At 46.1% G+C, this 20,546-nt stretch overlaps 1 protein-coding gene across 3 annotated transcripts in view; it reads left to right on the plus strand.

Annotated features, from left to right (window-relative positions):
• BRD3 (bromodomain containing 3) overlaps positions 1 to 20,546 on the plus strand; it is a 43,986-nt gene that overhangs the window by 2,087 nt on the left and 21,353 nt on the right. The window contains exons 1-2 of one of the 3 annotated variants that reach the window (XM_030961589.1): positions 6,517 to 6,581; positions 19,764 to 19,905. The gene's annotated coding sequence lies outside the window, so the exon portion shown is untranslated. Of the gene's footprint in view, positions 1 to 516; positions 659 to 6,440; positions 6,582 to 19,763; positions 19,906 to 20,546 lie in introns of those variants that run through there. The other 2 variants (XM_030961591.1, XM_030961588.1) reach the window with 2 other exon arrangements.

Raw genomic sequence — 20,546 nt, forward strand, 5'->3', positions numbered from 1 at the left:
GTACCCGATTCCATGCCAGGCAGGGTTTTTGATAGCATGGAGCTTTCAGAAACAGCACGAGCAGGGGCTATTTCTTTGGGACTGCAGAACATCCCCAGGGCTCTGCACAGACAAAAATTTGGATAAAATTTCACTTGATGGTTATGAATAATCTATGTGGGTCTTTCTTGCTCCCCTGGCCAGGCTTCCACAGCTGGGATCAGCAGGATGTGACATCTGTCCAAACTCTGGAAAAGCGTGGGGCTTGGCAGGCTTCTCCCTCACCAAATCTTTCATTCCCTTTGCTTCCAAACAGCCTGAATCTGGGGATGTGCCAAGTGCACTGGAAAAAGACACCTGTCCGAGGTGTTTGTGGGAGAGCAGCTTCCCATGGTGGTGAAAGGGAGAGGGAAATGGCTCAGATTGGAAGGAAGGGGCTGCTCCCAGTGTTACTGGGCTCCCTTTGGGTGGTTTCCAGGCTGTCAGGAGCTGAGGCCATGGCTCCTGCTGTGACCAATGTGTGTGATTTTGTCCCAGGTTGCACCGAGGCCAGAGCTAACCCAGAGCTGATCCAAAGGACGTTATTGTTTGTGGAAAAGCTCCCAGGAACTTCACTACAGCCTGGACCTGTTCATTAGACCTGCCTGCTGCAAACCAGCTCGTGCTTAGGTTTGTAGTGGTGAGTAATCACACAAGCTGTGTGAGCCCATGTTTATGTTTTGGCACAATTAGCAATCTCAGCTCGCATTTTTATTTGCTTGGGCCCCTCAGCAGACAGAGGAAGTGCAGAACAGGCTTGCTGTGCATTGTGCTCTGCTCCAGAAACAGGGAGGAAGAACTCAGGAGAGACCTGCTGCATCTTTTAGGCTTCTAAAGAGCAGCTGATCCCTGACACAGAGCTGTTTCTGGGTGGTTCCTAACATTCTGCTCTGCTGGTTTTTTTTCCCTAAATCCCAGATACATCACATTCATATGTTTCTTCTGGGATTTAAAAACAAACACTGAACCTTTTCCAGGATGATATTTCTACCTCCCCCACTACACTCTAAGCCTTGCTTGCATCATTGCCAACATTTGTTCATTTAAAGCTAGGAAATCTTAGCCCAGTGGAGAGCAGGTAGGATTGGAATCTTCCTGCCCTGGGAGGGATGTGTACAAACACTTAATCCAGGCATGAGGGGCCTGGAAGAAGTTGAAGAACTCATTTCAGTGTAAGATCATTGAACACTGCATGTATCAAACCCTTGTTAGTAAAGACCTGGTAAGAAACACGATTTTGAAGAGCAGGTTGGGAGTCCTGCAATGTGCTATTCATTCAGCACAAATCCCCCCCAGTGCCAGCCCCAGCCAAGTTCATGCACAGAGGCTGCTGATTTGAGAGCCCAGGCTGAGTCACACACGCTCCGACTGCCAGACGTGATGACAGCCTGCCTCTCCCAGCCACTTCAACTGGAGCAGCAGGTTCTCAGCACTTGTGTGAATCAGGAGCTTTGTTCTTTGGCTGCAGCCACAGTGAGGGGACAGTTCAATGCAATCCACTCACACCCCTGAAATAGTTTTAGTGAAATCTATTTATTACTCGTTGTCATTTACAGATCAAGATGTTTGAAGGTGTTACTGTTAGAGGATCTCTCTGCCATTCTCTCCAGTCTTTGTGAGGGGGCAGGAGGAAAAGTAAGGAAACACAGAGGAATCCTTTAGGGCTCTGGCATGTTCCAGTGTCTGTTGGTTTAAACCACCAGCTCAGTAACACACAACATTCACAGCCTTGCTTACCTGGGCAAACACTGTGTTCACAGCAGGTGCTGGATCTCCACATCACACTGAATGTCCAACAAAACCATTCAGATGCAGGTAATTTCCAAAGGAAATTTTTAACTATGGCCAAAAGATATGTAGCCATGTTGGCTGGGCAATTTCTTTTCCATTCCCAAGTTCTGTGCTCATGTCCTTCTCTCTCACAACAGTTTTGGCCTTTGCTCTGCCTCTTTCCTTACATATAAATCTTAGCCCAGTGTATCCCAGTCTCCAGCTACTGCAAATAAAGTTTTTTGCTCCCTCTTGGTAAGACACATCATAGTCAGACAGAAGATTTTGTGGACTCTTCATGCCCTTCCTGTCCATTACAGTGGAATCACTTCACCTCTGCTTCACTGGATTGAGAACTTCCAATCTGGAAGAACTTTATTTAAATCTCCTCTGGACCCTCCACTGGATATTGGCTGACTCCAGAGCACCATTCAGATCACAATCAAAACTCCTCTTTGCAGATGAACATATACAAGATCCTTTAGGTCTTGGGTTGCTCAATTCTTTCCTGTCTTCCCTTCAAACAGCACATTCCTGTGCCTTTTGGGGCTTGTAGACATCCTGGCTTCCCAGTCTGGGGGCTCTGCTCACCCCGCTCCAGATGAAGAGGGAACACTGAAGACCCAAAGCCCTGCAGGCACTGACATTCCTGGGAGTGAGGAGCCAGAGTGGCCTCACCAACTGGTGTGTCCAGGCTCTCAGAACTACAAAGAATGAGTCAGAAGAGCTGAGTCCCAATTCTGCCTCTGCCCATGATTCTCTGCATCATCATATTCCCTCTCAGCTTCCTCAGCTGAAAAACAGGAGTCATAATATTTCCTTACTTACAAAAGCTGTTAGGAGGATTATTGCATTGTTGTGAATTCCACAGATGAAAGGTACTACAGAAGAACAAACTGCAATTATTGTTTCAAACCTCTGACCTAATCCTGTCATCCTTTACTTACTGAATAACACTTACTCAATCGAGGAAATCCTGCCACTACACTGAAGATGATCATTGGAAAAGATGACTCTCTGTTGTAATAAGATCATTTATCCCCTTGTGTTCAACACCCTTCTGCCTGACACTGGAGTGATCTGAGTCATGTAATCTCCCCTTGCAGTGGGAATTTGTGGTTGTGATAGTGGAACAGGCACAGGTAAAAATCAGAAGCTTGCAGGAAGTACCTGTGGCAAAAATCAGAAAAATTGGTGTTCCCAGCAGTCCCTGATTCCTGCTCAATACTGTTGGGTGCAGTCACACAAGGCACTGAGTGTGGCCCATCCTCCCAAAACTCATCTGTCCCACAAAGTATCTCCTTTTCTGCTTCCATCCCCTCTTGGCTTCAAAACACTCAACACTCCATGAGCAGAGAGGCAAAATGTGCCAGTGTTTAACAGCCCTGAAAACCACTCTGGTTTTGCACAAATAACATTTTTCTTGTTGAAGCCTGTGCACAAAGCTTCTGAGAAGGATGTAGGTACCACTGGGCATTACAAGTTAGAATGTACTGTAACAGCCAGGAATAAATACACGGTAGGTGTTCATTAACAAGACACTAATTGGGTAACTGGAGGTGCAGCATAAAAGACCACAGAGGCCAATTGAGAAGCTTTGGGTGAATCTAAGATGCTCCTCTGAGCTTGGGGAGCAGGAGGAAATAAAGAGCTACTGATGTAGGTGTCTATTTTATGGAAAAGCTGGTGTTAAGGTGTCTCCGAAGAGGCAGCCTGCTACATCTGGTGCATGAAACTGTGTGACAAAATCAGTTCAGAATTTAATTTAAAGATTACAACTCTTCCTCGGTTGAAGTGCTTTTACTTTGGCTTTGGTAACTTGAGTTTAAATTGTTCTGATTTGATTTCACTGTACCTCCTAAGGGGCTTATTCAAACTGAGTCAGCCTGTGCCTGTTTGGCTAAACCATTATCTAAACTCACTGCCTTGCATAAAGAAGGCTTTAGGGATCCCAAAATATGTTTGCTTTCCTAATCCCTTGGAGGATGCAGCAGGGTTCTTCAAGCACAAGTCTGCAGACCTACAGGTAGGTGTGTGAGTGACTGCTGTGCTCCAGGTTGAAAGCTGATAGTGGTGAAATCTCTGGGGACACTTTCCCATGTGAATTGTTTTGCCTGCTCCACCTGCTGCATAATGAACATGACAATTTGGGATGAAACTCTCTTACACCCACCCTGGGTGAGATAAGGCAGATAAGGTGTAATTGGAGATTCCTTTTGGGTTGCAGTTTTGGTGCACCCTTCATCATCATGCTTCTGACAGTGGATTTGCAGTGAGGATCAAACCTCAATACTGATCTTGTGCACATTCACTGTGAGGTGAGTGCCCTGCTAACTTGGAGAGTTTAGTGCTCTCACAGAGTTTCTGCTCTCTGGCTAGTCTTGCCTCTGCCTTTCTGCCTGCACTCCCCAATTTCTCTCTGCTCTGCTGTTGTGCTCTGTGTCTGTTGCTGGGGTTGCTGAACACTTTGCATTAGGAGACCCCTGTTCAGCTCCTTGTGGCTCTGCCAAGTCTCACATTGCAGCCAACACTTCTTTTGTTGCAGGAGTTTGTCTTAAACTAAAATGTAAATACTTTTAAAACCCAAGCTTTCAGATTATGATTTAGCTGAAAAGGAGTCTTTAGAGTACATGGAGTCCATTTTTCCAAGTGTTCATAATGAATACTCAGCCCATTTCTCCCTGCCCCCTCCCTTGGAAAGCTTCAGCTGCCAATTTTTCCCAGCCCCCATGCCTAGAGCTGCAGCAGTTTTCATTTAGGGGCTCTTTGGTCATGCTCATGATTTGGTGTCTGTGTATGTTATGGCATTCAGGAATTCCTACTCTGGTTATCCATCTGGGATCACGGACATCCTGGAGCAGGACAGTGCAGTCAAAAGAACTGCCTTGACTCCCTTCAGCTCTCCAATGCTTTGATACACTTGTGGTCTTTTAGATTGCCTTGAAAATGGGCTTAGAGCAGAACAATGGTAAAAAGTGCTCAAAGTCCTTCCCCCTACTCCCAGGTATCTGGACTTCAGGACATTTGTGGGCAGGGCAGAGTTCAGGTGATGTTTCAAAGGGATTTCCTCTCTTTTTGGCAATCAGGCTTGTGAACACTAGCTGGTGAATTGTTGTGGCTCTCCTTAAATAGAACCAGAATGTAATTTTTTCTTTCTGCTTGCATGCTTTGTGCTCCTGCAGAGACCACGTGCTCTGGGTGGGGAGGTGACTTTGGGGTACCTGGTGGTCAAGTCAAAAGGGTCAGCTGGCAGGAAGGACGCCCAAGTCTCACACACTGAGCCAGAGTGGGGTTTGGGTGTTGATGCAAAGACACCAAATGCTGCCTTAGTAAGTGTATCCAAGAATGGTAGAGTTGTGAGCAAGTTTCTGGTTCCTGAATTTGCACAAGCCTTTTAGTTGAGTGCCAAAAAGCCTTTTTTGGGGAAGTTTGGCTAAGGCATGTGCACAATATTGGTTCCATCCTGAGGCAGCTGCAAGCTTGGCTAAATGGAATTCTCTTAAGCCTGTACAATCTTTCTGATTATATCATACCTCTGGAGAAATTTCAGTCCCATTGGTTGTGTTTTTTTAAAGCTAATCTTCTGGAAATAAGGTCTTTTAGTAAAACTGCCTTCACCTTATGGTTACAATAAACTGACTTATTAATTGGCATCAGCATGTGGCTGTCTGAACCAGCAGCGTGGCAGCCTCTGCTGGCACACGTGTCCACAGAGAAATCCCCTCACTCTGCCTTATTCCATCTTGGCACTCAAATGTTCCCCTCATTTATTTTCCAATAGCTCTATTATATTTTTTTTCTGCAGCAATTCAATCATATTTTGGCTTATAACAATTTTTTTTGTTTGAACTTCTGTTTGCAGTTGTGGATTTGCTTTAGGACATGGGCTGTGTGTGTCTGTTACTTGGAAATGTTTTTAACAGCGCTGATGTTTGTTGATGCTTTCATGGTGGTGTGCTGGTGAAATTCACATTGTTTTTATTGTATACGTTAGATTAATTTCTGTTGTTTTCAGCAGTTGACAATGTTATGAAATGCACCAACCAGTGCAAACTACATCGGGCTGTGGGTTTCCTTGATGGATTTTTTTTGGCCGCTCTCTACTCCAGCGTGCATCGGCGGCGGGCTATTTTTATTGCAGCTCGTATTAGTTGTTGCGTAATACCTGCGAGAGCGCATTACCCAATGCAAACCGCGATTAAAAAAAAAAATACAAACAAAACAACACAACAAAAAGGGGGGGCGAGAGCAGTTGTGATTCCAGCTCGGCCTCCCGCAGCACGCGTGGGTCCCACGCGCGTTTCCAGGCGCACTTTTCAGGCTCTGCTCGTAGCTCGGGAGGCGCGACGCGGGCGGCCGGGGGAAGCCGGGATTTTCCCCGGCCATGTCTGCCCGGGGGACAGCCGCCCGCCGCCACCTCCGCGCGGCTCCGCGCCGCGCCTTCCCCTGGCCGAGCCCCGCCGGGCGCTTCCCCCGCCGGGGCCATGGCGTTGGGCGGCCCCGCCGCCCGCTGACCGGGGCATCACCCCTGCCGTTCCCGTCCCCTGCCCGCCGCTCCGGGGAGGGCGAGGGGGGCCGGGGGGGACCCGCCGGCTTCTGGGATTTGTAGTGCGAGCTGCGGCCGCCGCTTCTGGCCCGGCCCGGCCCGGGACTACGGTGCCCACATGGCCTTGCGCCCCGGCGCATGAGCGCTCGGGCGCTGTAGCGCATCTATTATACTGCCTTGCCGAGGATAAAAAGAAGAGCAACTGGAGGGACTGTAAGGCAAACGTTGCTGGAGCTGCCGGGGCAAAGTAATCTATTTAATCTTTCCCTTTATTTGTTAGATGCTTGGGTGTGCATTGCTAGCACTGGGCCATGGTTTCTGGAGGGAGGGGGGCCGGGTAAGAAGGGGGAGGAAAGCAAAACCCACTTGGGAAAGGCCAATGCTGAAATTTTTTTTTTTATTTTTTTTCCCCTCCTCTCTTCTGCTCCTTCTTGTTGCGAGAGCCCCGCGTCGCTCCCCGCGGCCCCGCAGCCTTTGTGCGCCGCCACAATTGTAACAAAGCGCGGCGGGGCTGGCTGCAGCCTGGCCATTGATTTCCTCCCGGCCCCGCCGCTCCTGCCCACCCTTTTCTTCTTCTTCTTCTGCCGCTTCTTCTCCATCTTCTGCTCCCCCTCCCCTTCTCGCCGAGCGCCCGAAGACGCCCCGGCCGCAGCCGCGGCCCCGCCGAGCCCCGCGCCCCAACGCAGGACGGGCTTGCTTTCTTTCTTTCTCTTCTCTCTTTTTTTTTTTTTTTTTTTTGGTTTTTCTTCTTCTTCCCCCTCTCTCGCTCGCTTTCCCTCGCTCGCTCTCTCTGCCCGCCATCTTTTGAAGGGGAAAATTAGGGGCGAAGAAAAGGAGGGCTGCAGGCGCTCTTGAAAACAAGGAAAAAAGAAAGAGGGAAAAAAAAAAAGAGGGAGGGAAAAGGAGGAGGAAAAAAAAAGAATATTTAAAAAATAGCGCGGAGGAAGGGGGGGACTAGGCAGGCTTCAGCCCCCGGTGCCGGCGGTGCGCGGGTCCCGGGCTCCGCGTTTGTGTCGGGCGCGGAGCGGAGCCCGGGGCGGCCCCAGCCCTGGGCCAGCGCCCGCCTGCTCCGGCCATTTCCCCGCTGGCTTAGGAGCTGGAAAAAGGTCTGAGCAGGCAGCGGATGATGGGCTGGAAAGTGCGCCTTTCGCGTGTTGTCCGCGTCCGCATGCATTTATTTGTGTATGTGTGTGTGTGTGTTTGTACCCAGCTGCTCCGCTCGTGTAAATATCCGGTGTTTACCAAACTTCTGCAAATAAATGGAAACCCAAGGGTTCGCTGCCTAAACTTGATATGCTTTCTAGGTGTAAAAAGAAACGCAGATCGCAGATTTATATATAGAAGTGTCACGCTATAAATAATGCTACCGATAATAAAATGTAAAACTTCAAAACTCAGCCGTCCTTCTCCTCCGTTTATACTTCTTGTTTGGGTTTGGCACCTCCCTGGGCGCTGGGGATAGAGCATTATTTGTAGCCTGCTTGGTTTCACTTTCAAACAAAGCTGTAGTGTTCAGGTCGCGGGTCTGTGTGCGTCTTTACGCGGTTGGGTCTCGCAGGGTGTTAATTCAGAACGTGTTTTCCTCCACAATTGACTTTTGACAACGTGGAGAATGTGTTCTGTCAGGTTCTGTGACAGTCCCAGAGTGTGGATGTTCCTTTCTGTTGATTTCTTCAGGAGCCAAAAGTTACTAAAATAAACTTGTTTGGATGAGCAAATGTGCTGGCTTCACTAATATTTCAAACTTTTATATGTAGGTTTGGGGGTTGTTTTGTTTTGTTTGCTTTTTTTTTTTTTTTTTTGGCTGCACCTTAAGTTCCCTGACACTAGTAAATAATAGCAGGTTAGGAGCTGACATAATTAGCAAAGCACACCTGCTGTTCCTTGCTGGGAATAGAGAAGCATGTTTTTAATATGCTTATTAATTTTTTGAATGTGTACGGTGTGAGTGTGCTGGGGGGGTGTGTCTACATGAAACTGGAAGTTTAGTTTTAAAGCTGAAACTGTTGTCTTTAATTCACACAGTGCTAAGCCAAGGTATTAGAGGGGACTTGGTGACTACCATATGTGCTGCAGGATCTGGGTGACAAGTGCAGAATAAATATGCATCGATCAAAACAAACAAGAAGTCCCCAAAGCAGTTTGGTTGCTTTACAAGCAGAAAAAGCCATGATCTGTATTGCTTACAACTCCCTCACTGCTTGAGTGTTCTGTGAATGCAGGTCCTGCCTCCTGATCTGCAGATCACAGCACTGGCAGACTGCTGCCTGTCTCATTTTTTTAGCACAGAAGTTTGGGGAGTTTTTAATAATACCCTGGGAGGCTCCTGCTGAAACAGAGTAACTCCAGACCTCAAAGCCTTCCTTTTTGGAAAGAAGAAATGCTAAGATTGTGTATTTCTTTCTCTTTAGTCTGCACTGGATAAAAATACTTATGCTTATTTAGTGTTTTGAGACAATGTTTAATAAAAGGGTTGGGCAGGGGGTAACAGTCTTATACAATCTTCAGCATTAGCTTGATTGCAATATTGTCTCTCCAGTGCTGAGACAGTAGCTATTGCACTGAAAGGCTTTTTAGTTGTAGTGACCTATGCATGCAGAGTTGAAATTAAGAAAGAATGCACGTGCAATGTGAAGTGTCTGAGGGGTGCTTTCAAAGCTGACTCTGGAGTGTTTGTTCTGTTATCTTCAAATAAAAACTAGGCTTCTGGAAATAAAACTGGTGTCACATAAGCACCAAAGTGCTTACAAAAACTTTAGTTCTTGTCATTTAGTAAGTATTTAGAGGAGAAGCATGTTGAAGGCTGAGTTCCAGCTCAGTAAGCGTGCTGGGGAGCTTGCCCTTGCAGTGTCTGTCTTTAAGGAAGGCTGATTTTGTTATTAGTCAGTGTCTGCAAATGCAAATGTTTCTGGGGGCTTCCTAGCTGCTTGTGTCTTTGCACTGCTGGGTACAGTGACACAAATCACAGTTCTTAATAATCTTGCAAGAGGCCTCTTTGCTGAGTTAAGAACTGTGTGTTTAAAACTCATCTCTTAGGATGGAGTGAGTCTAATGGGGGTTTTTGGTATCCTCAAACCTCACTTGCAGGCCAGGGGTGCCTGCCTGAGCTGAGGGTCTCTCCCTGTGAGGCTGAAGGCAGTGCACACTCTGGGCTGGGGCTTCCCAGAGTTTTCCCAGGCACATCTTTTGCCTGCTGCATGTTCTGAATGATGCTGTTTAATATTTACCATTTCCCTTGGAGGGGAGGCACTTGTGCAGTGGGGTGTGGGTTTCCAGCCAAGCCCTGTTGCACTCCTAGAATCTCACTCCTCCTCCCGGGAGTAATCTGGGAGCCTGATCTCTCTTGTTGACAGCACAAACAACTTGGGAGTCAAATCCCTCTCCTCGGCAGCAGCTGAGTGATGTACTGAGGTCTCATATTTCAAAGGCTTAATTACTTTTACAAAATATATTACTCTGTCTTCTTTGGTAAGCTATCAGGTGCTTTCAGCACAGGCAGAGCTACACTTTGCTAAATAAATGAACAGAGAGTGTTTTGCATCTCAGTGTTGTTGATTGTTTCTCTTTAATCCTGGTTGCTCCTTCTTTGCTAATTTGCAAAATTCATTAATCCTCAGTGGGTTTCCCAATCATTACGATGAGACATATGTTTTGTTTTGTACATGGTGTTGGTTTTTTTTGGATTTGGCTTTGCTTTATTTCAATTTGCCATGTTATTCTTTAGTAGTAGCCCAGAACCCTGTTGCAAGCAGTGGAGTTGTGGGAGTTGGGAGGGAGCCATTGTGTGCTGTGCTGCTCAGTGAGCTGTCAGGACATTTTGGAAGGGTCTGTGCATCTCCAGCTTTTCATTCCACAGGATCTTACTGCGACATCGGGGTTGTTTTGTCAATCATTAGTGCTTGTTGGAGGTGAAAAACTTTCTGTGGCACACTTAACTCTTTAACCCACTTGTTGCTAAAGCCACTGTTGGAAGGATGTAAATTCTTCTGGAGAGCAGTGCAGAAATTCTCTGTAATGTGCTGTGTGTTCTAGTAGTCCTTTTCCTTTCTTCTTGATTAGATACTGTCTGAAGAAACCACTCACCTCTATTTTGGGTTCCTTATGCACCTTTCCAGGCCTTGGTCTCTTTTCAGCAGATGTTGTCATATTTGGAAGGGTTTCAGCTGCGTGGATGACCTGGTCAGAGGAGTTTGTTTTTCTTCTTTCCTGGGAGCAGGGTTTTCTCCTCTCCAGCAGTATTGCAACAGGTGTAGCAAAAACAATCTGAGGTGAAATTTCTGTGCTTGAGGGACAGATCTGGAAGAAATTTCCCTGTGTGCACTGATCCCATTTACTGTCAAACCTTGAGATTTAGACTCGGATGTGATTGACACTGGTCTGCTTTGGGAATAATCCTGTTTGCTGCTGCCTTTTCTTTAAAGAGAGAGAAGCAGGGGCAGGAAAGGATTGCTATTCCACTGTTGTGGTTTACACTTGGAGAGCTTTCCTGACACAGCTGCACTGCCATCCATGCAGACCATGCACTGGCACAGAGCTGAGATGTTCTTCATTGTGACTGACTCTCCTGCAGTAACCAAACCCTGCTTGAATTGAAGAGAATGCACATTTCTCCTTCTGGTACTTTGTCTTTTCAACTGCTCGGCTCATCCTTGTGTAACATCACAGAGGGTGCCTGGTTGGGGATCTCCCTTTCTCAAAACCCATCGATATGGCCATGCTGAGATAAATCTGTCTTCTAAAACTGCCCTGATCCATTGGTTTGGCTATAAGCAAGTGCAGAGTTTGCAGTCCAGAGCTGTTTGCTGGGAGGGGCTGTAGGATGTAGCTGCCTTTTTGCTTACCAAGGCTGGTTTAGGAACTGTGTTTTGCTGTGAGCTGTAGTGAAAGTGGTAAATGGAGCACATGTGTAAGAATTGTCTGAGTTTAGTGGAGAATGCTGTTCCTTCCTGGAAAGCATTGCTTTTTGCTGTTCCTTCCTGGAAAGCACTGCTTTTTACAGCTTTTCTGTTGCTGCTACAGTTGTGCTCAGGGTCTATGAAATAATGTTGAAGTGCAGCACTTCAGTGAAGAGAGAGGGAATGTTCCTCTGAGTTTCCCCTGGAGTAATTGCTTGCCTGAGTGAGTGGGAGTGTTATGGATCAGCCAGTGTGCTGAAAGTGTATTCCTGTCCTGGGCAGGGAAAGCCACATGGGAATCCATTGGGATACTTGTGTCCACACTGCCATGGTCATATTTCCTTGGACTTGAGCTTCATCCATATGCAGGAGCTCTGAGCAGCTTAGGACTTGTCTAAGCCGTGGATGCTCTCAGCAGGAGCTGTGCTGGGGAGGCTGTGTCCTTCTGTCCATCTGCCCTCGGCACTGTTCCCTGGGGGTCTGAGGCAGTAGGGAGCACCTTCCCCCCTTTTCCTGAATCAGCAGCCTCTGATCCCTGCATAGGGAGGGGTAACTTTAAGGTCCAAATTTTTCCTTTTATTTTTTACAGACCGTTTGGGGATTTAATTCAAGCTCAGAAACTGCTTTGATGCTCTCTAAGGGAGCGACAGCAGCTTAACTACCACAGTTTGTTCACACCTCAGCTGACCTGGAACTTCCTTGCATAGCTGAGCAAGTTTATGGATCTACCCAACCTTAGCAAAATCACTTTTCATCGGAAGTAGTAGAGCCCATAGAGCCTTTTGTGCTTGTGTGGCTGTGTTTGCTTTAAGTTAACACACGGAGTTATTCCGGGACAATGTGCTTGTTCAAACACAGGGCACTTCAATTGCTTTGGAAACAGATAAAGCCAAGCTGGTGGCAGTGTGCACAGGGGATGAGTGGTGGTCTTAAATGGGAGGGTGACTGCTGGAACAAATGGCTGCTCTGCCTGCAGAGCTGCAGTAATTCCCTTGGTGTGTGGGGGCTCTTACCCTGCCCCATTAGCAGCTCTAACGTTACTGTGGCTCAGCTAACAAGCAGTATATTTATGTCATGGTAATTCAATCCCTTTCATTTCATCCTTCATCCCCTTAAACTGACTTGATTGTTGTGTATTGATTTTAGGTGGACTTTGCATGGGAAAGGTGCAGTGTTGTAGTTGTAAACCCAGAGCATGATTTAAACCAGTGGCAGCTCATCCATTTTTACTACACTTGTAATGCTTTTTGTCCTGAAATTAACTGTTCTTTTTGAAAATAGTAACTTCAAATACGTAACAACAAATTTAAAAGTTAAGTAGGAGAAAGTGTTGGAGCACAAGAGGGGAGGTTGTTGATGAAGATATTTTCTCTAATGAATCACTTTAGTTCTGCTCTGTACAGTGGAATGCTTCAAACAAGTTAACAGATGGGTCTGGGTCTGTTTATTAGAAGTCTGTCGATGTTTGCATGGAGCTGCCCCTAAGGAGAACATCTGTAGCACTTGTAAATCATATTAATAATGCTGATATATGGCCTTGCAGAACTGGTGGTGTAAGGGAGAACTGCAGTGTAAGTTCTTGGCTCCACAGAGCAGGAAACAACCCTTTAAATAGGTAATACAGAGGAATTAAGTGCTATTTGCAAGGGTTCTGTATTTTATACTTTGCTCAGAGTACTTTTTGTACTTAATTTTGTAAAGAGGAGGTGATCTTCCTGTTTCTGTAGCCTCTTTAAAACTCAGCTGGAAGTGGAATTTGACTGTATCTAACCTCCCCTCCCTAACAGGTGCCACTAAAGACCTTTTGGGTGTTGTGGTTTATCTTTTAGAAATGTTTCTAAAGAGTGCTGCAGTGTGGGCAAAGGGATAAAGCAGATGGCAGTTTTAGCTTTGCACTTTCTTCCAGTGACAAGGAGTGTTGTACTTAGTCAAGAATTTGTTTCCAGAAATCCCAGTAATGGTATTTGAACAACCTGTAAATACAAGTTCCTTTGTGCTCTTGATTATTTTTCTCCCCTTTCTTTAAAATTGGTGCAACCATAACACTGAGAAGGGGTTAATCTATAAAAGCGTGGGAAAAGGCTAATGACTTTAATTGCAGATGGCAGTGGAAATATTGATATCCCCATTTTCCAAGTGGAGGATAACCAGCCTGCAGCCTGGGGTGTCAGACCTGTCAGCAGGCTGGCTTGTAGCAGGAGTTTTTGTAATTCTGTGCAGGTACAGCAGATGCTCAGAGATGCTCTGCCCAGCAGGGAAGTAGCTGAGCTCTTGTGGCTTTTTCTTTTCCTTTTTTTAGACTTTGCTTCAAAAAGCTTTCTGTCCAATAATCTCTCTTTTTGGAAATCAAAGTGCAGAGAAGGAAACAATCATGACAAAAGCTGTTGTGGAAAGGCTCTGTGTCCTTTATTCACTGTATGCTGAATCAAACAGTGAGTTTGAGGCTTTTCCTTGTGCTCTAAAAGTACACAGAGCACTATAGGCTGATTAAAAAGAGGAAGGGCTGACTTTTTCAGGACTCAAATGTTTAACTGTGCACATCACATCCTTTAAAAAGCAGAAAACGAGGGTGTAGACGTAAAATAATCCCATTAGGAGTTCTGGACCCTGTATGGGTGTTGCCACGTTCTGCTTTACTGGCTGTACCTAAATGCTGCTGCTGTGCATGCCTTGTCTGAAACTTGGGACAGGGCCAGAGTGTGTGGGTTTTTTTGTTCTCATTTCAGTTAGTTTGGTTTGTTTTTAATAATTTATCTGAAATACAGTGTGTTGACCTGAAATTGGCAAAATAGTTTGCTGGAGTCACAGGATGAATGGTCAGGAGTGTCACTGTTGGAGAAGAGAGGCTGTGAAGGAATAGGGGAAATGTGGGGAATCAGATATGGAGGCAGAGCCTTGAAGGAGATGGGTTATGATGCTTTGGCCTGTAGTTCAGAAAAGTAGTCTGGGTGTGATCCAGCATTTAACAGCAGCCTGTGGTCAATCACATTTTTAAACTGCATGAAACAGGGAACTTCTGTCTCCTCATTCTATTCATCCCTCCTTTCTCTTACTGACTTTCTCTGTGTTTTGCTTTTCTCCCAGAGGGTGTAGGTTAGCTGCCTGTTTCCTCCTGCAGTTTATCTGCTCGGTAGTATTTATATCTGTTTCCATCCACCAATTTTGTTTCCTGAAGGAATACAAGCAGAGGCAGCCCCAGGCTGACTTCTGCTGGAGCCACTGAGTATCAGGTTAAGACTCTTCAGCATTATCATCCAGTTCTGAAATGATGAACAGCCTCAGCCTGCTGCTTGTCACCGGGGTGGTGTGTCCAGGATGGACCTGTTGCTCCTGCACTTTTAGCTGGGTGATTTCTTCTTAACAGCTCTCAGCAAGTAAGATTTTTCTTTTGCTCCATGTGCATTTTCTGGTGGCTGGGCAAGCAGGAATTCAGAGATTCCTTGCCGCTGAGATCTGTTAGAAGCAAGTTCAAGCTGAAGGAACGTCAGTTTGTCACACAGTTTGTCTCCCACTTTGAGAACAGTTGGTGATGCTGATGTGAAGGATGCTCAGAAAGGGTGACTGTGGTTCAAACCCAGGTGAGGAAATGGATTTGTAGTTCTGGTTGTCCTTGAAGTGTGGATTTGAATGCAAAACCAGAGGTGAGTAGAAGTGGAAGAGTGGATTCTGTCCCTCTGTGAAGCTTAAAGTGATAGTAATTCCAGAAACAGAGAGAGGTGGAATAACAAAGAAGGCAGCCAGCAGGACAATATTTGTGCCAGTTCTGAGTTTTTAGAATTGGCCAGCCTGCAGAAGCTGTGACTGAGTCTGTGGAGTTGTTTGCTGTGCCCTTCAGCAAGCCTTGAATTTGGGGGTCACCAGAAGTTTTCCTCTCCTTGGCCAACCTTCATGTAAACATGGAGGTTTTTCTTGATTAGGTTGCAATTTCTTTTTGTGCTCTTTTAGGAAACGTGATGGCAGAGAACAGGATCTCCATGCTCCTGCACCCCTTGCCCTTGTGCACTGGGATTTCTCTTGCTGGGATTCTGTTCTGCTGCAGGGCTGGGGGGCACTGACTCCCTCAGCTCTCCCAGCTATTGTGACTGAGGCAGTGGCAGCACCCACACTTGTGATCAGCCTCACAGGAGTCTCCAGCCCCAGATGTGCAGCACTGAACCTCCCTTGTCATTTTACCTCTTTCTAACAGCTAGAATAGTGATTGACTCAGGTAGAGAAACCACAAAGTGTGCAGAGCTTAAGTTTGTTCCTGCCTGTGCTTAAATCTTCCTTAGAAAGAGGTTTATCTTGATTGACCAATTAGTTGTATCTTGCAGGTGATAAGTCTGCAAAGCCCTCTGTGGTGAGGTGCTGAGCCACAGAGACCTTGCAGCTGAGTGAGAGGGGAAAGCTGCTGAGCAATTTGCAGGATCAGGCTTGAAGTGGTTCCTGAATCCCAGAGGACTGTGCTGCTGGCTGTGCTGTGGTTTGCACTGCACTCCCAGCGTGCCCTCAGCCACATTCCTGCCTCCCTGAGCTCTCCTGCCCCTTGTCCTGCTCCTGACACGTTGAGAGCATGGATGGTGTGTGGCCATGTGCCAGCACCTTCCTAGTGCTTCCTTTTTGCCTGATGTCCTGGGCTGCAGGGCTTTTGGGGGGCTGCAGTCACGCCTACAGGTGATAGGAGTTGCCTGCCAAATAAGTGTGCAGTGCACTGGATAGGAGGGAAAATCTGCTCTAAGCAGGATGTTTTCCCTGTAAATTTTGGCTGTCTGGCTTCTCCCTGGCTCTGCCCCCGTTAGGTGCTGTGGGTTCAGCCCTGTGGGTCACACAAGGTAATTCCATTGCATCTCCACCTTTCCCTTTGGGGGAAAAATGGCACGAGCAGAGTCTGCCCAGACATGTGGTTATCCCAAACACTTCACTTGCTATGCCAAATCTCTTATGTAAAAGCCCAACAGTTTTTTTTTCCATTGCCATAAAGGTGTAATTTGTGTATCTTGTGAGAGGCACAAGCACCAGCATTTTCCTGATAAGCACCTACCCATTCCCATCCTGCTGATTTGGATGTGCAAGCCACCAGCTACTCCAAGTACTCTGGAACCTGTTCATAGATTTTATTTATTACAGCTAAGCATTAAGTTAACTTTTCCATGATAGGCCACCCAGTTAATTTGCTGAAATACCTCCTGGCTGATTTTTTGCAAGTTCAGTTCAGCATATCTGAGTCCAGACCTTACTGCAGTCAGGTCTCAAAGCCAGCTGAGCTCCTGCAGTCAGGAATCCAACACAGAGTGAGCTGTGTAACCGCTCACTTTTCCTTCCTCTCGTAGCCTTTTTAACAAAACCCTGTAACTCAGGAGCTTGCACAAAACCAACATAGTCCGAGTTGAAATTTGCCTCTGTGTTTTCCACAAAAAGCAGGGCAGGAAGAGATGTCCAGGGGTCATTCTGTCCTCCCCAGTGCAAAGGAAGGTCAACCATGCCTAATTCATTACTGACATTGGTCACTTAAAACTGTTCTCCAAGCCAAATTCAAAGCTATGAAAATCAACTTGGTTTAGTGTTAAACATCACTCCCTGCCCTTGAAACTGCAGCCTTTAGAAATCAGTTGAGCCCCATTTGGTTTCTGCGTGACATGCAGCTAAATTCCTGCTCAGACTTGATCAGAAGGTGCTTCCTGTAGCATTAGTGACTTGGGGGAGAGAAATACTCAAATTATCAGAAAGTCCATCACTTTATTTGAGGTGCCTAACAGTGTTTATAAGTCTCCAGTGCTTTTATTAAAGTAACTTCTGGCTATCCCTGGATTTGAAGGCATCTCATCAGAGATCTTACAGCCGCATGATTTGCAGGGAGCACTGAGTAGGCATCAAAACTGAAGACCCCTGAAATTACCAGTTACTCCTGGCTGATTCCTACCTACTGGTTAGGCTCCTTACTGAGGAAACACCTGCTCTTATAATAGCCAAGGAGAGACCAAGGGTAGGAAAGCCATCTGCATAATCTAATGAGCATTAAACCAACCAAGTCAAAAGCCAAGGAACTGACTTAATCTGCTGTGATCTTTTCCCCTCCCTCGTGCAGAGGTGAGCTCAGGACACAGTTGCATCTCCCAGTCTCAGGATGTTACTAGGGCGGTGCTCAAAATAATATGCATGAAAAGCAAATCTGTGAAGTGTGGAATTAATGATTTGGGAGACAGCAAGGATGGCTGAATGGACTTTCAGAGTGCTGCATGTGCCACAGGGGCACTGCAAGCCAAATTCCCAGCTCCTGCAGTGAAGCAAAGTGTAAATCCCAGTGTCTTGAGGGGGTGGCATGTTGTGTGTACTGTGTCTGTCTGCCAGGGCAGGGTTGGCTGATAAAGCAGCTCGTCTCTCCTCAAGTCTTGCTCTCAAATTGCACATCCCTTGTGCTTGAAGACACCATCCCTGCTGACATGTTAGTAGGTACTGAAAGCTGCCTGAAGTTCAGTTCCTGTGTGGGGCTGGGAAGGGAAGGCAAAGGAGGAGGAAAAGGAGGCATCCACAAGTTTTGTTTCCTTCTGAGAAGACTGATGTAGCCCTTAATTTCTAAAGCCACAGAATGAAATGGGTACAACCCTCATTAATAACCTTACTTGACTTTGTATTGAGGTTCAGTAGTGCTAAACCTTTCCTACAGACAAAGTCAGGGCAAGATGACCAAGGCTGGGCTGCTTCTCTCACATGGTGGCAAATCTGACCAAACTTCCAACTGTTGGGAAAAAAGAGACTGAGAATCTGCTTTGGAGGCTGCAAGGAGCCAATGTAGGGGAGCAATGCTTGGAGCAACAGCTTGGAGGGCACTGCTCTGATTGCCCTGCTGGCAAATTTTGGGTCTGGCTGCTGACTGGGGGTCTCTGGGCAAGTCACCTCACCGTGGTGTAAAGTGTGAGTTGTGAGCAGCAGCCCTTTGAGGAATGAGCAGGGTCTTTGTGTGTGCAGAGTGTGAACTGCTAAGGGACCTTGGTCTCTGCCCAGCCTCTGTGTGCTACTGTGATGTAAATAAAAATGTGCAGATAACAACGAGGTCAAGGAACATCTCTCAAACTCGATAATTTTCCCTGATGGGAAGATTTATGTGGCTGTTTCTTTGCCGAGCTGGAATTCTGCCAGATTTTGATCAATGTCCAAGTAACCACGCAGAAATACTATACCAAGGAGGGAGGAAAACCAAGGAGTTGTTGGACTGCCAGGCTACCATAAAGCTCACTGTAAGTTTGCAATCAAAACAAACCCCATCGGGGCCTGCACGGGAGCAAAGATCCGTTAAACGCTGGGCACTGCCAAAGGAAGTGGCAGAGCCGTTGGCTGGAGCAGCAGGAGAGCTGGCACACTGCACACTTCATGGGCTTCAGAGCTGCTTTTAAAATAGTCCCCACCACTGAAGACAGGAAAATGTTCTCCTGCTAGTGCAGGGAATTATTGACATGTTTTCTCCATGCCAGCTGTCTCTCCGCTGACTGACCCTGTGTGAGGGATTCAATGGAAGAAAGGTTTTTTTAAAAGAAAAAATCCATCCAACCTAGCTGGGTTTTTTGATGCCTGGTTTGTCACACTGAGCAGAAAAAGACTTAAACTCCAGGACTTAAAACCTCATTTCTTTGAAGTTTTGGGGTTTGTTTTTAATTACTATCTCAAACTGAATAAGAAGGAAGAAGCAGTGTTCACTCCTTGTGTATGACAGCACTTTAGAGTGTATTTTAAACTTGCAATATCAAAACCACCTGTGCAGACAGAGAAATCAAGAATAGCTCCTGCTATTTGAATAGGCCTGAGGAGCAGGATAAGTAGTGATTTAAAAATTAAAATTTAAGAAGATATTATTGCAGGGTTAAAAGAAGTCTCACCTTAGCCCCTCACTGGAAGGTGCACATGGTGTCTGGTTTTGGCAGTCTGCACTCCAGGCTTGTACAGTACCTTGTACAGTGATGTCCTGAGTCCCTGTCCCTCATAATTTCAATATTTATTGATACCAGTGCAGTTTCAGAGGGTGCTGGAGTGCTTAGACAAGAGCTGTGTAGTTCAATTCTACCTGTAGTTATGGCAGAATTTGTAAAAGCTTGCCTAATTTTTGTCTGTGGGTCTACTAAAGTGTCCTCTTGGGTGATTTGTGTGGTAATTTGGGATGTCAGATGGTCAGGGCTCTCACTTCCCTGACTTAATAAATGATGTTTCACATGGACTAGATTTCTTAGCCATTAATTTATCTTTAATTCAAAGTCATTGCCTTTTGGACATTTTCAAAGCATTTTTACCCTCATCTTCCAGATTTCTCATAGTCCTGCTTTTTACATTCTTAAAGATGATGCCATTTTGAGTTTTTGAAGGTAAAGGAATGGCTGTAGAAGCAAATTCTTAGTTTTAAAAATTACAAAGTGAACCAATATCGAAGCAGCCTCCCCAGCAAATGGTGAGGAAGCTGCTGGACCAAGGGTTAAAGGTACAGTGAGGCACATTAAAGCTTTATTTATGGCAGGACAGTACTTCCAGTGCTGCCAGATAGTCCAGGTAGCTATTTCTGTCTTCTGCAGGATCCAGCAGGTCAATGCCAATGCTGCTGGGAGGTTTGGAGCCACTTTTGGGTGTAAAACCCAGTGTGTTGGAGCATGGAAGTTAAAGAGGAGCGGGGAACTGACCAAGTTGGCTGTCGTGGTTCTGCCCCTCCTTGTTTTGGTAATGTTCTTAATTAAAATCCTTTCTGAGTTATGTCACTGATGACTGTTCCATGCTTTTATGTGGACTGTACAAGCCTTGTTTAAACTTGAGGATCAAAATGGCCCCGTGGGGAGGCAGTGCCCATGCCAGAGAGTTTTCTCGGCTGGGTGGGACAGAAAGGAGCTGCCACTATCTCCATGGCACAGATGAGGAGCTGTGGGGTGAAGATACTGAAAGCCTTGGCTAAGATCAGGGAGAAAAAGTCTGAGAGAGGTAGGAGCTATGGATCTGTGGTTTGTTGAATTACAGTTCTGGGATTTAATATCAATTAATTAAAAGTCCTTATCAAATTGGAGTTTGAGAGGTAGGACATGAGGAAATTGAAATGAAAAGAGACTCATATTTAGCCTCAGGTTATTTAAAGGGAAGACTTAAGTTACACTTCATAGTTTCAAATTTACGACCCAAATGCTGTCTAGCAGTAGGAATTGCTCTCTGTGGGTCTTTTATTTCCCCTCAATCCTTGCACTGGATTCAGTTTGTTAATCAAGAAGACAGCAAACAAAATGTTTCAGTGGTGGTCACCAGGGACCTGCAGCCAGCCTTGCATTCTCTGCGATGATGGATGTTGCTCAGAAACCTGAATCCATGCAGGGAGC

This window comes from Camarhynchus parvulus, chromosome 17, assembly GCF_901933205.1.
Source record: "Camarhynchus parvulus chromosome 17, STF_HiC, whole genome shotgun sequence".
In the NCBI taxonomy this organism is placed as follows: Eukaryota; Metazoa; Chordata; class Aves; order Passeriformes; family Thraupidae; genus Camarhynchus; species Camarhynchus parvulus.